Below are 13,247 nucleotides of genomic sequence, written 5' to 3' on the forward strand. Positions count from 1 at the left end.
TGATTTCTGATAAAAGCTTAGATTATTACTGGCTCTCCTGAAGGCAATCTGGTAACGTCTGACGATGCTCAACGGCTCCTCTGGGACACTGTCAAGGCTGCGCGGCTCATGCTGAGTCTCCGCCCAAGGCGGGTCCCGTGCGGCCGGAGCTCCGGAGACAGCCGCGCCCCCTGCCGGCCTCGGCGCACAGTATCCGCGCTGTTCCGCGCCTTCCAGCCCCGAGTGCCACGACTCCTCACGTGGAAGCGTGGTAGTGCGAGGCAAAACTCCAGGGCCCCCATCAAATACATTTAAGACAAATGTATGACCTTCACAGCACAGTGAGTCATCCGGTCATTGTCGGAGAGAAGGGTCTCCTATTTCCTCAGAAGAAAGGGACCACAGGGACGAGAGACGGCCCGACACATCCCGGCAGCTCGGCCGCTCCCCTCCACCCGGTGCCACAACGCTGCGCTCCATCGCGGTAACTCTGGCACCTCGGAAACCCATAAACAGGTTGGGAGGATCAGATGCAAGGCAAACCCGCAGCTCAGAAACGAACTGAAACGCTGAAGAGTAGAATGCAGCGCTGACCTCTTGCAGGGGAGGACTTCGGGAAACACCAAGAAGCCAGGGGTGGAGATGCTGGCGAGTCTCAGGATGGGCATTGGGATACGCTCCCAAATCTCTCACTGTGGAGATGCCGTGGTCTTGCATCCGACTTTCTACCGAGTATCAAGATCAGAGTGAAAGAATTTTATAAAGTTAGGCTAAATCGCTATATATATATAAAAAGCCCCGTTCATCTTTCAGATGTTCCTTGTGACTGAAAGGAATATTGCTATTTGAATATGGTGTTTACTGTTGTTTCAGTTTGCTAAAGCTGCCGGAATGCAATAGACCAGAATGGGTTGGCTTTTTCAGTGGGACTTTTTAGTTTACAATTTCACAGTTCTGAGGTCATGAAAATGTCCAAGTTAAGGCATCAAGAAGATACCTTATCTGAGGAAAAGGCTGCTGGCATCTGGTTCTCCTCTGTCAAATGAGAAGGCCCATGGCGACTTCTGGTCCTTCTCTCCTGATCCTGGTTTCAATGGCTGTCTCCAAAATGTCCCTCAGTGTTTCTTTCTCTGTCATTTTCTCTGAGCTTTCTGAGTTTCATCTGTCTTTTATACTCTCCTCGAGAACTCCAGCAAGGGGATTAAGACCCACCTTGAATGGGCGGGGTCACATCTCCGTGGAAACAACCTGTTCAAAAGGTCCCACCCAACAAGAGGTTTGCTCCCACAAGAATGGATTAAAAGAACGTCGTCTTTTTTCATAAATAGTTTGTGGAACTCCATAAAATGGAAGCCTACTTGGCAATAAAATGGAATAAAGTACTGATACATGCAAAAACAAGGATGAATCTCAAGCTCATTCTGCTGCATTAAAAAAAGACAGATTGAGAAGAAAAGCCAAACGCTTATAATTGATCGCAAATTATTCCATTTATGTCACATTCTATTATGTGGCATTCTTGCAAAACAAAACTATAGGGAAAGAAAATACATTGGTGGTTACTACGGACTCCACACAGGGGAAGTAGATTCATTGCAATAGGAGCATGAGGGAATTTTTTGAGGGGCTGGAAATATTTTATATCTTTTTTTTTTTTTTTTTTTTGCGTGGGCAGACTCCAGGAACCAAACCTGGGTCTCTGGCATGGCAGGCAAGAATTCTGCCTCTGAGCCACTGTTGCCCACCTGGAAATATTTTATATCTTGACTGTATTGGTAGTTACATGAATGCGGGTATTTGTCAGAGTTCATTGAACCGTACTTTTAAAAGGTTGAAATTTAAATTCACTACTTATTCCTCAATTAAAAATAGAACAATACACTAAGTAACAAAAATCATATATGGGAAAGCTGTTTTGATTGAACTACAGAACTGGAAGTGTATAAAAAATTCGAAAGAATAAATAGAAAAATGGTAGATCTCATAGAGGTGAAAGATATTTTAGACTAAATTAAAAATATACCAAAGATACACAATAGCAGATTTGAAGAAGCAGAAGAAAGAACAGATGAATTAGAAGATAGGACAATTGAACTTGAGCACACAACATGAAGTACACACATAAGAATTATTAGTATTGCAGAAGGAAAAGAAAAGAGTAAATGTTAGGAAGGCTAGTTGAAGAGATTATGAAGGAAAACTTCCCAACCCTTATAAAATATACAAATCAAACAAGCCCAATGAATTCCAAATAGAATAAATCCAAATAGACTTACTCTAAGACACATACAAATCAGAATGTCAAATCTTGAGGAGAAACAAAAAGTCATGAAAGCAGCAAGAGAAAAGAGATTCACTTCATGCCAGAGAAACTACATAAGACTGGCTTGGACTACTCAGTAGGCACTATGGAGGTGAGAAGGCAGTCGTATGATGAATTTAAGATTCTGAATGAGAATGATTTCCAGCCAAGACTTCTTAACCTGCTAAGCTGTCCTGCAAAAGTGAGGGAGAGATTAAAATCTTCATAGACAGACAAAGGCTGAGAGAATTTGCCAACAAGAGACCTGCCATACAAGAAATACTAAATGAAGTTCTGTTCACTGAAAAATAAAAAAAAAAGACAGGAGAAGGAGGTGTGGAGAAGGGTACAGAATTGAAGAGTATCAGTAAGTATAACTTAAAGGTCAAAAAAAGAGGGAAAATAATATATAAATCTGACAAACAAAAACTAAAAGATAGAAACCTATAACCTCCACATGGGTCCCTGAACCAGATAAGTCCTGAAACCTAGAGGGCCCAGCCTCTCCAGAACGTCAGATAGTTCCATTTTCCTACCCCATTTTAGTGATAGACTCTTCCGACATGAAAATGTTAGAAAGACCATAGCCCAAGCACCCATAAGGAGAGGGATGGAAAGATCAAAGGTGTTGGTGGAGTTATACAGAGAAGATAGAATTTAACAAATGAATATGATTGCAAAATCATTAAATTGATATCTCTTTTAGTCCCCAGTATCTTAGAGCAGCTAGAAGTAAAAACCTAAAATTGTGACATTGTAACCCATACCAAACTCTGAAATATATTCTATAACTAATTGTGGCGCTGTGTTTTGAAATTTATTTCTTTTTTGTATATATGTTATTTTTTACAAAAAAAATAAAAAGGTTGATTGTGATTATAAAAAAATTTTATGTCTTCTAGCCTCCTATATTCTGGAGCAGCTAGATGGAAAAATCTGAGAGGATCATATGGTAGCCCATGACAAATTCTGGGATCTGTCCTGTAACTACTTATTGAAGAGTACTTTGAAAACAATTGCTTTTTTATTTCTTTGCTTTGTATATATGTTATATAACATAATAAAAAAGTTAAAAATAATAAAAGGCCCAAAGGATAAGATGGTAGATTCATGAACTGCCCTTAAAGTAATAATTTTGAATGTTAACAGACTAAATTCACCAATTAAAAGATAAAGAGTGGCGGAATGGATTTAAAAATATGGTCTATGCTGCTTACAAGAAACTTTAGACCCAAGGATACAAATAGCTTGAAAGTGAAAGAATGGGCAAAGATGTTCAATGCAAATTGTAACCAAAAGAAAGCAGGAGTAGCCATACTAATATCAGGTAAAATAGACTTTAAATGTAAAGAAGTCATAAAAGAAAAGGAAGGACACTACATATAATAAAAGGGACAATTCATCAAGAAAACATAGTATCATAAATGTTTTTGCCTCCAATCAAGGAACTCCAAAGTACATGAGGTAAATTTTGGCAAAACTAAAGGGAGCAATAGATATTTCAACAATAATTATTATTCAAAGCACTTTCTCTTATCATGACAGAATCAAGTTGTAAATTAAAAATCACCAAAGAACCAGAATTTTCAAATATATGGAGATTAATGAACACACTTAAATAATTAGTGGATCAAAAAAGAAAATGCTAGAGAAATTGGTAAATATCTGGAGATGAAGGAAAATGAAAATATAACACATCAGAACTTATGGAATGTGGCTAAGGCAATGCTGAGAAGGATGCACAAAAGAAGAAAAATGCACAGAACTCGATGATCTAACAAGGCACTAGAGAAAGAACAGCAAACAAACCCCCAAACAAATAGAGGAAAAGTAACAAAGATCAAAGCAAAACTAAATGAACTGAAGAAAAAAAAGCAGTAGAAAGAATCAACAAAACCAAAAGTTGGTTCTTTGAGAAAATCAGTAAGGTTGATGGTTCCCTAGCTAGACTGATGATTAAAGAGAGAGAGAGGGTGCAAATAAACAAAATCAGATATGATAGAGGGCATTATCATGGATCCAGAAGAAATTTTTAAAATCATAAGAGGATATTATGAACAGCTATACTAGACAACTTAGATGAATGGACACATTTCTAGAAACGTAAGAACTATTGACACTGACTCAAGAAGAAATAGACGATCTTAAGGCATCAATGACAAGTAAAGAGCTTCAATTAGTTATCAAAAATCTTCCTACAAAGAAAATCCCAGGGCCAGAGTGCTTCACAGGAAAATTTGATCAAACATTTCAGAAAGAACTAACACCAATTCTGCTCAAACTCTTCTATAAAATTGAGGAAATAGGAACATTACTGAACTCAGTTTATGAAACTAACATCACTCTAATACCAGAACTGGATAAAGATGTGAGAAGAAAAGAAAATTACAGACCAATCACCCTAATGAATATAAATGTAAAAATTCTCAACAAAATTTTAGAAAGTCAAATCCTACAGTATATTAAAAGAATTATACATCATGACCAAGTGGGGTTTATACCAGGAATGTAAGGGTGGTTCGACATAATAAAATCAATCAAGGTAATAGAGCACATTAAGAAATCGAAAGGGAAAAAATCACATGATCATATCCATTGATGCTGAAAAAGCATACAACAAAATTCATTAATGTTGAAATAGCATTAGGGCTTGGTTGAGGGATAGAGTTCGGCTTAGACTAGGGTTTGTATTTGGATTCTTCTTTGGTGGGATTAAGATTGGTGTGAAGCCTCGGGCAGATTTGGTTTGTTGTTGGTTGTCAGGTTGTTGTAGGAGTCGGGATAGTGCTGGTGGGAGGTTTAAGTTAGATTTAGTTAAGGATAGTGTTCTCCGAAGAAAGTACTTTTGGTCAAAAAGTTCATGCAAATGAATGAATCCAATTAATCCCTAAACCTTCAAAACAGTATTAGGTAATGGATGTGCATAGCCATTGTTGAGTTTTCTCATTGTTGAGTTTACTCGTAAGACATACATCCCAGTGAATGGAACCAGAATGTCACTCAGTTCTCAACACCCAGCCTGAATACGGTGAAATATGTTGAAAATTCTGTTTTACTTGAAAAATATGTATGTAAGGGTGTAGACCAAGTATTTTACACAATTTCTGAAAAAAACTGCTAAGGCTAGGCTCCATGTTAGGGTTAGGGATAGGTTTAGTGTTAGGGTTAGGGTTGGGGTTGAGTTTAGGGTGAGATTTAGGGCTGCAATTTCGGGCGAGTTTGATATGAATTTGAGGGTTGAGTTCAGTATTAGAGTTGGGGGAGAGGTTAGGGTTTGGGTGAAGATTGGTGGTAGGTTTGGGGCCAGGGATATGGATAGGGTTAGGGTTAGGGTGAAGTTTAGGGTTGTGTTAGAGTGGTAAGTTTGTTTAAACATTGAGGGATAGTTTTAAGGTTGGTGTTGGTGTTGTGGTGAGGGTTAGGGTTAGGACTGATGTAAGGATTGGGTCTAGGGTTAGGGCTAGGGTTAGGTTTAGGTTTAGGGTTAGTTTTATTGTGTGGTTTTGTGTTCAAGTTAGGCATGGTGTTGATTTTGGAATTCGCTATGGAGGTTGGGATATGTGCTGGTAATGGTTTTTGTGGTTTCTGTTTGTGGTTTTTTTTTGCGTTTGCGTTTCTTTTATGTTTAAGTTAAGTTAAGGTGAGGGTTCTCTGAAATATTGCAATTTTAACAAAAAATATTGCACCAGTGAATTGAACTAGGACCATTCTAAGTTTTCAGAACACGTTTAGGTAATGTATTGCATAGCTGTAGTTGCATCCTCTGCAGAAATGCTGTTTTTCTCTGACAAAATTTCTTGAAAAATAATGTAGTTGGTAAGACAATGAGCTCTCAAAACACATTTACAAACTGTTTTCATAATTCACTAGGAAACATTTCTTTGCAATGCTGTTTTCTGCTCAAAATGCTTGGAAATGTGTGCAAATACTATTACCTGGTTTTTGAAGCAGTTAATGTTAATGTTAGTGATAGGCACAGGTTTAAATTTAGGGTTAATGTTGAAATAGCATTAGGGCTTGGGGGATAGAGTTCAGCTTAGACTAGGGATTGTATTTGGATTCTTCTTTGGTGGGATTAAGATTGGTGTGGAGCTTTGCACAGGTTTGGTTTGTTGTTGGTTATCAGGTTGTTGTAGGTTTCGGGGTAGTTCTGGTGTTAGGTTTAGGCTAGATTTCTTTAAGGAAAGTGTTATCTGAAGAAAATATTTTCAGTCAAAAAGTTCATGGAAGTGAATGGATCCAATAAGTCCCTAAGCCTTCAAATCAGTATTAGGTTAAGGATCTGCATAGCAATTGTTCAGTTTTCTGTCAAAAGGCTTGTTTACTCACAAGACATACATCCAAATGAACGGAGGCAGGAATGTCACTCAGCTCTCAAAACACGCTCACTATATTTTTCAAGCCTGAATATGGTGAAATATGTTGGAAAATGCTCTTTTACAGGAAAAATACGTATGTAAGCATGTGGATAAAGTACATTACTCAATTTCTGAAAACACTAGGTTAATGTTAGGCTTCATATTAGTGTTAGGATTAGGGTTTGGGTTAGGGCTGGGGTTGAGTTTAGGGTAAGTTTAGGGCTACAATTTCTGGTAGGGTTGTTATGAATTTGAAGGTTAGGTTCAGGGTTGATGTTGTGGGTGATGTTAGGGTTTGGGTGAGGGTTGGGGCTAGGGGTAGAGTTAGGGTTAGGTTTAGGGTTGTGGTAGTTGTAGGATTGGTAAAAATTTGAGGGTTGGTTTTCGTGTTGATTTTGGTGTTGTGGTTAAGGATAGGGTTAGGATTAATATCAGGTTTAGGTCTAAGGTTGGGTTAGGGTAAGGTTTAGGTTTAGGGTTAGGTTTAGTGTGAGGTTTTGGGTTGAAGTTAGGCATGGCATTGATTTTGGAACTCGCTTTGGAGGTTTGGATTTGTGCTGGTAATGGTTTTTGTGGTTTCTGTTTGTGTTTTTTGTTCTGTTTGTGTTACTGGTATGTTTAAGTTAAGTTAACGTGCGTGTTCTCTGAAATATTGCAGTTTTAATTTAAAGAAATCTTATGCCAGTGAGTGGAACTAGGACCATTATAACTTTTCAAAACACGTTTAGGTAATGTATTGCATAGCTGTAGTTGCATGCTCTGCAGAAATGCTGTTTTTCTCTGACAAAATTGCTTGAAAGTGAATGTAGTTGGTAAATCAATGAGCTCTCAAGACACATTTACAATCTGTTTTTATATTTCACTAGAAAAGAGTTTTTACAATGTTGATTTCCATTCAAAAAGCTTGGAAATAGGTGCAAATATTATTTTTACCCAGTTTTTGAAACAATTGATGTTAATGCTAGTGATAGGCACAGGGTTAGATTTAGGGTTAATGTTGGGATACCATTAGAGTTTGGTGTGGGATAGAGTTCAGCTTAGACTAGGGTTAGGATTTAGATTCTTTTTTGGGTGGGATTAAGATTGGTGTGAAGTCTCGGGCAGGTTTGGTTTGTTGTTGGTTGTCAGGCTGTTGTAGGTGTCAGGGTAGTGCTGGTGTTAAGTTTAGGTTCGATTAAGTTAAGGATTGTGTTCTCTGAAGAAAGTGCTTTCAGTCCAAAAGTTCATGGAAGTGAATGGATCCAATAAGTCCCTAAGCCTTCATAACAGTATTAGGTAAGGGATCTGCATAGCCATTGTTGATTTTTCTGTGAAAAGGCTAGTTTACTTGCAAGGCATACATCCAAATGAATGGAGGCAGAATGTCACTCAGCTCTCAAAACCCATTCAGTCTTTTTTCAGTCTGAATATGGTGAAATATGTTGGAAAATGCTGTTTTATGTGAAAAATATGTATGTAAGGGTGTGGACAAAGTATATTCCTCAGTTTCTGAAAAAAAAACTATGTTAAGACTAGGCACCATGTTAGGGTTAGGGATAGGTTTAGTGTTAGAGTTAGGGTTGGGTTGAGTTTAGGGTAAGGTTTCGGGCTCCAGTTTCTGGTAGGTTTGTAATGAATTTGAGGCTGGAATTCAGTGTTGGTATTGGGGGTGAGCGTAGGGTTTTTGTGAGAGTTGGTGGCAGGGTTGGTACTAAGGGTAGGTTTAGGGTTAGGTTTAGGTTTAGGTTTAAGTTTAGAGTTATGTTTACTGTGAGGCTTTGGGTTGAAGTTAGGCACAGCGTTGATTTTTGGACTCCCTTTGGAGATTTGTATTTGTGTTGCTAATGGTTTTTGTGGTTTCTGTTGGTGTTTTGTTTGTGTTTGCCTTTAGTGTTATGTTTTAGTTAAGTTAAAGTGAGGGTTCTTTGAAATATTGTAGTTTTAGTAAAAAATCTTATGCCAGTGACTGGAACTAGCAGCATTCTAACTTTTCAAAACAGATTTAAGTAAGGGATTGCATAGCTGTAGTTGCATGCTCTGCAGAAATGCGTTTTTTTCCGACAAAATTGCTTGAAAGTGAATGTAGCTGGTAAGACAATGATCTCTGAAAATACATGACTAACTGTTCTCATATTTTGCTAAGAAATATTCCTTTGCAATTCTATTTTCCATTAAAATGCTTGGAACAGTGTGCAAATATTATTTTACTCGGTTTTTGAAACAGATTATGTTAATGTTCGTGATAGGCACTGGGTAAGATTTAAGGTTAATGTTGGGATAGCTTTATAGTTTGGTTGTGGGGTAGAGTTCAGTTTAAACTAGGGTTAAGATTTGGTTTCTCCTTTTGTTGGGGTTAAGATTGGTGTGAAGCTTGAGGAAGATTTGATTTTTTTGTTGGTTTTAATGTTGTAGGTGTCGGGGTAATGTTGGAGTTAGATTTATGTTAGATTTAGTTAAGGATAATGTTTTCTGAAGAAAGTACTTTCAGTCAAAAAGTTCATGGAAATGAATGGATCCAATAATTCCCTAAGCGTTCAAAACAGTATTATGTAATGGATCTGCATAGCCATTGTTGAGTTCTCTTTGAAAAGGCAAGTTTCCTCGCAAGACCTACATCCAAATGAATGGAGCCAGAATGTCACTCAGTTCTTGAAACCCGTTCACAGACTTTTTTCAGCTAGCATTCTGTGAGATATGTTGGAAAAGTTGTCATACAAGAAATATATGTTTGTACGTGTGTGGACACAGTACATTACTCAGTTTCTGAAAAATACAATGTTAAAACGAGGTTCAGTTTTAGGGTAAGGGTTTGGGCTAGGGTTAGGGTTAGGATTGGGTTTCGGGTAAGATTTAGGGCTGTGGTTTCTTGAAAACGGTATAAGTTGAATTTTGGTTTAGGGTTTGTGTTAGAGTTGGGGTTAGGGTTAGGTTTCAGGTTGGTGGTTGTGTTGGGGCTAGAGTTAGGCTATGGTTATGGTTAGGGTTAGAGTTAGGGTTGGAGTTAGGTTAGAGTAAGTGTTACAGTAGGGTATAGGAATGGTAGATATTTGAGGGTGAGTTTTAGGGTTGGTGTCGGGGTTGTCTTTAGGGTTAGGGTTAGGGTTGATTTCAGGGTTGGTCTCGTTTTAGGGTTAGGGTCAGATTTAGGTTTAGTGTTAGGTTCAGTGTGAGGTCATGGGTTGAAATATGGAATGGGGTTGATTGTGGGGCTTTGGAGGTTGGGATTTGTGCTGGTAAAGGTTTTCAGGGTTTTTGTTTGTGTTGCATTATGTTTAAGCAAAGTTAAGGTGAAGGTTCTCTGAAATATTGCAGATTTAGTAAAGAATCTTACACCAGTGAATGGAACTAGGACCATTCAAAGTTTCCAAAACACATTTAAGTAATGTATTGCATAGCTGTAGTTGCATGCTCTGCAGTAATGCGGTTTTATCTGACAAAATTTCTGGAAAGCGAATGTAGTTTGTAAGTCAATGAGCTCTCAAAACACATTTGCAAACCGTTTTCATATTTCACTAAGAAATATTTCTTTGCAATGCCATTTACAGTTCAAATGCTTGGAATGTGTGCAAATATTATTATTACCCAGTTTTTGAAGTAGTTAATGTTAATGTTAGCAATAGGCACAGAGTTAGATTTAGGTTTAATTTTGGGATAGCCTTAGGGTTTGCTTGTGGGATAGAGTTCAGCTTAGACTTGGGTTAGGATTTGGATTCTTCTTTGGGTGGGATTAAGATTGGTGTGAAGCCTTGGGCAGGTTTGGTTTGTAGTTGGTTGTCAGGTTGTTGAACGTGTCGGGGTAGTGCTGGTGTTTGGCTTAGGTTAGATTTTGTTAAGGATAGTGTTCTCTGAAGAAAGAACATTCAGTCAAAGTTCATGGAAGTGAATGGATCCAATAAGTCTCTAAGCTTTGAGGGTGAGGTTAGGGTTTGGGTGAGGGTTGGTGGTAGGATTGGGGCTAGCGGTAGGGTTAGGGTAAAGGTTAGGGTTAGGGTTCGAGTTAAGATTAGGTTTAGGGTTACAGTAGGGTGCAGGATTGGTAGAAAGTTGAGGGTTGATTTGAGGGTTGGTGTTGGTATTGTGGTAAGGGTTAGGGTTAAGATTGATGTCAGGAATGGGTCTAGGGTTAGGGCCAAGGTTAGGTTTAGGTTTAGGGTTACCTTTAGTGTGATGTTTTGGGTTGAAGTTAGGCATGGCATTGATTTTGGGACTCATTTTGAAGGATGGTTTTGTGCTGGTAATGGTTTTTGCTATTTTGTCTGTGTTCTGTTTGTGTTTCTGTTAGTGTTATGTTTAAGTTATGTTAAAGGGAGAGTTCTCAGAAATATTGTACTTTTAGTAAAATATCTTATGCCAGTGAATGGAACTAGCACCGTTCTATGTTTTCAAAACATGTTTAAGTAAGGAATTGCATAGCTGTAGTTGACTGCTCTTCAGAAATGCGTTTTTTCTCCGACAAAATTGCTTGAAACTGAATGTAGCTCATAAGACAATGATCTCTTAAAACACATTGGCAAACTGTTCTCATATTTTACTAATAAGCATTCCTTTGCAATGCTGTATTCCATTAACAATGCTTGGAAATGTGTGCAAATATTATTTTTACTCGGTTTTTGAAACAGATTATGCTAATGTTAGTGTTAGGCTCTGGATTAGGTTTAGGGTTAAAGTTGAGATAGCATTAGTGTTTGCTTGTGGGATAGAGTTCAGCTTAGACTTGGGATACGATTTGGATTCTTCTTTGGGTGGGATTAAGATTGGTGTGAACTTTCAAGCAGGTTTGGTTTGTTGTTGGTTTTAAGTTGTTTTAGGTGTCGGGGTAGTTCTGATATTAGGTTTAGGTTAGTTTTAGGTTAAGGATAGTGTTCTCTGAAGGAAATACTTTCAGTCCAAAGTGCATGGGGGTGTATATATCAAATAGGTCCTAAAACCTTCAAAACAGTATTAGGTAAGCGTTCTTCATACCATAACCATAACCTAACCCAAAACCCATACCTAACACCAACTTGAATCCTAACCCTAACCCCAACTCTAGCACAAACCCTAAACCCAAAATTCAACCTTATACCAAGCCTACATGGAAGAATACTTATCCCGCAAGAAATACATCCAAATGAATGGATCCAGAATGTCACTCATTTCTCGATACCTGTTCACAGACTTTTGAGCTAGAATGCCGTTAGATATGTTGGAAATGCTGTTTTACAAGAAATACATGTATATAAGTGTGTGGACAAAGTACGTTACTCAATTTCTGAAAAATACTATGTTAAGTTTAGGCTCAGTGTTAGGGTAAGGGTTTGGGTTAGGGTTAGGGTTAGGGTTAGAGATGGGTTTGGGTTAAGGGTAAGGTTTAGAGCTGCGGTTTCGTGTAGGCTTGGTATAAGGTTGAATTTTGGGTTTAGGGTTTGTGTTAGAGTTGGGGTTAGGGTTAGGGTTCAGGTTGGTGGTAGGGTTGGGTTTTGGGTTAGGTTACGGTTAGGGTTATGGTTAGGGTTGGAGTTAGGGATAGGTTTAGGGTTGTGATAGGGTGTAGGATTGGCAGAAAGTTGAGGGTTGGTTCTAGGGTTGGTGTTGATGTTGTGGTGAGGCTTAGGGTTAGGATTGATTTCAGGGTTGGGTCTCGTTTTAGGGTTAGGGTAAGTTTTACGTTTAGTATAAGGTTTAGTGTGAGGTTTTGGGTTGAAGTTTGGCATGGGGTTAATTTTGGGTCTTGCTTTGGAGGTTGGGATTTGTGCTGGTAATGGTTTTTTTGGATTCTGTTTGTATTTTGTTTGTGTTGTCTTATGTTATGTTTAAGTAAAATTTAGGTGAGGGTTCTCTGAAATATTGAAGTTTTAGTAAAAAATCTTACTTCAGTCGATAGAACTAAGACCACTCTTATTTTTCAAAACCAGTTTAGTTAATATATTGCATAGCTGTAGCTCTGCAGAAATGCTGTTTGTCTCCGACAAAATTGCTTGAAAGTGAATGCAGTTGGTATGTCATTGAGCTCTCAAAACACATTTACAAACTGTTTTAGTATTTCACTAGGAAATATTCTTTGCAATGCTGTTTTCCATTCCAAATACTTGGAAAGAGTGCAAATATTATTATTACTCAGTTTTTGAAATAGTAAATGTTAATGTTAGTGATAGGTGCAGGGTTAGATTTAGGGTTAATGTTGGGGTATCATTACGGTTTGGTTGTGGGATACAGTTCAGCTTTGACCAGTGTTAGGGTTTGGATTCATCTATTTGTAGGATTAAGCATGGTGCAGAACCTCTGACAGGTTTGGTTGTTGTTGGTTGTCAAGTTGTTGTAGGTGTTGTTGTAGTGCTGGTGTTAGTTTTAGGCTAGATTTAGTTAAGGATAGTGTTCTCTGAAGAAAGTACTTTCAGTCAAAAAGTTCCTGGAAATGAATGAACCCAGTAAGTGCCTAAGCCTTCAACACTGTACTAGGTAATGGATCTGCATAGCCATTGTTGAGTTTTCAGTGAAAAGGCTAGTTTACTTGCAAGACATACATCCAAATGAATGGGACCAGAATGTCACTCAGTTCTCAAAACTCGTTTCAGTCTTTTTTCAGTCTGAATACGGTGAAATATGTTGGAAAATGTTGTTTTACCTGGAAAAAAAGTATGTAAGGGTGT

Source organism: Tamandua tetradactyla, chromosome 13 (genome assembly GCF_023851605.1).
Source record: "Tamandua tetradactyla isolate mTamTet1 chromosome 13, mTamTet1.pri, whole genome shotgun sequence".
NCBI lineage: Eukaryota > Metazoa > Chordata > Mammalia > Pilosa > Myrmecophagidae > Tamandua > Tamandua tetradactyla.